The sequence below is a fragment of the Coturnix japonica genome, chromosome 3 (assembly GCF_054131305.1).
Source record: "Coturnix japonica strain WE chromosome 3, WE-NBRP24, whole genome shotgun sequence".
In the NCBI taxonomy this organism is placed as follows: Eukaryota; Metazoa; Chordata; class Aves; order Galliformes; family Phasianidae; genus Coturnix; species Coturnix japonica.
This window is the reverse complement of record NC_140665.1, coordinates 24,282,289-24,285,795: the sequence shown is the minus strand read 5'-3', so window position 1 is coordinate 24,285,795 and position 3,507 is coordinate 24,282,289. Positions and strand designations below refer to the sequence as shown.

The window sequence follows — 3,507 nt, the reverse complement described above, 5'->3', positions numbered from 1 at the left end:
TCCCCCTAAAATGAGAATTTGCTTTATCTGTTCCTGAGATGGTTCTTCATGCGAGGTAATGAATAGATTAAAACCTGAGGGTGACAGGGTCACTTACCATAATGTAGTTTTTATCATTTTCTAATCTGGACAATATATTCTGTAGTTTCATTTGATATGTGGCCTTTCTGAAAAGTTTGCCATCTTTGCTACGCTGGAGACAAGATGTCTGGGCAGTGAGTCAGTGGATGACAGGTTGGTTTCAAAAGCTTTCTCCAAACACAGCTATTAAGCACTAAAAATTTCAGTTATTGATCTGAATTATTTCAGAGTAGAACGAGGTCACACATAAATGCAATATGAGAGCATGCACCTCTCACATTTGCAAAAGTACATGGTCCCGCTGAGACCAGTGCTGTCCCCAGAATTCTCGTACCTTGTTTGAACTGAGAAACACTTCAAATTCCTTAGTCCTACAAAAAGTTGATTCTGTCTGTGTAGTTGTAAAACTACATTTGGCTTACAGTAATACTGTCTTGGCTGCATAGGCCATCCCTGATTCATAAAATAATGGCAGTGAAAAATCAATAGAATTTAAAGCCTTGCATTAAAAAAAAGTCACATTAACAACTCCTTCCTTTCCCTTCCACCTCCCTGGAGAATTGCTTTCTTGATGAACAAGCCACAGGGCTCTTTTCTGTAAATCAAGCAGCAAGTTTTAACCTTCTCTGATTTAAAACTATCTAACTGTAATCCACGGAAAGCAGCAGCACACATGGGAAAGGGATCTTTCTCTCACCATGGAAGCTCTTGTAGGAAGATGCAGAACCATGACTACTGACAGAGGCATGAAAATTAATAATGTTGCAGCTCTATGTCTTGTGATACTGAGAAATGTGAGATGACTAGAAAGTTACAACAGAGGGACTTTACAGCACAGGTGCAAACAAAAAACAAATTGCAAATAGCAGTGTGAAGTTCATTAGCATCAGTGGTAAGTGCAAGACACGGAGCACATGCTGCACAAAGCAGTGCTAACAGGAAAAGTAACAACACGCTGAACTTCTCATAAATGCACTACACTCTGATCCAGGCACACAGGGAAGAAATTCATCTCTGACTGTATTCCAAGTCTGGGCAAGATCTAGATAACATCTGCCAACACACACTTAGCTGAAAGCAAGGGGCTTGATGGACCGTGTCAATTTGCAGCAATACGCTCAGCTCAACACTTATACATGTGTGAGTTTACAGATACATATTTGCTTTAGGATAAAACAGAACTTGATTTTTTTTTATTTTTTTTTAACTTGCTGGTAAAAAAGTATTTTGATTTTTTCTTGTGTCAATCTTGAAACTTGCTTTACTGGAAGTTAGCAGGACAAACTCAGATGCGCTTGTTACCTTTTGACACTGACAACGTACTAGAGCTTCCTCAGCTAACTGCCCTAAAGAACTGGTCCTCTATTTCTTCTTTAAATTGTTTTTATCATGCACACTAGATGGTGCTCAAGTTAAAAAATGAGTAGCAATGAGTTTCACAAAGTTTGCATGAGATTACCAAAATCCGTATTCTTCCCTTGCAGTACATTTAACAAGAAATCAGGAAAATATGCCTATTGACCTGAGTCTCCTTAGGACTGATCATAAAGGATTTTACTAAAATCATACTTCGCTGACTTACTTCGTGATTGCCACTGATTTTTCATTGCATATTTATGAAAGTTTTGCAGACAGTCACTTGTAGCATCCTGCACCATTGAAATCTAAATGAATCCCATGAGTATAAGCATACTAGTACAAGGGTTGCTCCAAAAGTAATGCCTCCCATTTTATTGTGTTGGCCTATGATGCCAGAGGTGGATTTTGGTGATATGGCAGTAGAGGCCAAACCTTTTCACCAATATTCCATTACATTTTGTTGCTCTTTGACAGACATCAGCAGAGGGGTAGTCTGACACGATGGTATGTGACATGGAAGTGCATATGAAGCAAAGGTGTGTCACTGAATTCCTCCGTGCAGAAATAATCATATCCACTGACATTCATGGAAATTTGCTGAATATTTCTGGAGAGAAAACGGTAGATCTGAGCACAGTGAGACAGTGGGTGGTAAATTTCAACAGTGGCAACACCTATGTTAAAAGCAAGCTATACTTCAGAAGGCCATGAACAGCTGTTATACCATGAAACAAAGAGCATCTTAATCAGCTGATCCATGGAAATCGGCTAGTGGTGGTGACAATGTAAAAAAACAATATTTTTTTTGTAGCTGAAAGTGTGCTCTATCAAACAGAGTTATTGTCTTCTGTGTAACAGTTGTGCATTCCATGGAAATAAGTAGGAGGCATTACTTTCAGAGCAACTTACATACAAACAACAGAGAAAATGCATTTCTTCAGCCATCAGAAATTCAGTATCTGTGTTCGTGACAGTATGAAACAGAAACGTCTGAAAATCGGGTTATTTCTTTCTCAGTGATCATATTGGATCAACCTATTACTTCATGGAAAAGTTGTCACATCTCTTGACATTTCGAACAGATAAATTGTACCAAATACATTCCTGACCTTTATACTAGCTGTAGCCTGAGTATTGAGCAAGTCAGGCTCTTTTCTAGTAGCACAGAGAGAAAGGACTAAGAAATTCAACATGTACACTTTTTAATAGGTATCCAGTCCTGGCTGGAGACTGATAGATACTTCAGAATTGGTAGTGATTGAACAAGAACAGTTACAATAAGGCACAAGTGAGAACTCAAAATAGGTGAAGAAGAGACACAGATGTCAGTGCTGGATTAGTCACAGGCAGATAAATGCAGACAGTCAAAAACACAGATTCTCAGAGCGATGGCATTTGCATTGATTCATTTGAGATCATTTCTACTTTTTCAATAACCTCATGTAATTATTTATTTCTGCAAGTTCAATAATATTGTGGGTAAAGCCAGAGGCTAAATTAGGCTGTGGACAGATCTATTCTTACAGACATAGCTGTGTAGTTGAAGATACCACTGATTTGAGCTGTTTTTCTTCCATGGTCTCCAGAGCTCCCTCCGCTCCCTTCCCTCCTCGTTAGTGCATTCACTTCAATCATCTTTCTTTCTTTTCAGAAAATACCACGTAGCCAATCCTAATTTTCAGGCTGATTTTGAAGCAGAAAACTGCAGAGTCCATACTATTCTTCCTGCTAAGAGCAGGCAGAGATCCTCAGCAGATCAGCAGTGAGTAGCTGTTCCAGGGTGACATCTTCAGTCAGCACGGGTGTTAAAGTGAACACCACCCCCACATCCTTAGCCTAGTCCAGCAACCAGCTCCACACTTTTTCCAGAACTGCAAACCAATGTTTGAGGGAAAAGGAGACAGGAAGTAAATTAATTGAATTTTACAGAACTTCACAAGTCCCTTTAAATATCTGCACAAAACCCGAAAGTGGTCTTGGTACCTTTTAGCTCTCATCTGCTGCTTTGTCACAGTTCAGCTGAAACAAACAAATGACTCTGATCTGCTGGAAATAACAAAAGGCAAG

General features: G+C 39.2%; 1 long non-coding RNA gene across 1 annotated transcript; it reads right to left on the bottom strand.

The window, feature by feature from the left end:
• Window positions 1–2,625: 2,625 nt before the first annotated feature.
• LOC146761316 (uncharacterized) lies at window positions 2,626–3,507 on the bottom strand. The gene is made up of 2 exons (XR_014944576.1): window positions 3,424–3,507; window positions 2,626–3,311 (listed from the first exon to the last, which is right to left on the bottom strand). It is a non-coding gene; the product is annotated as an uncharacterized LOC146761316 (long non-coding RNA).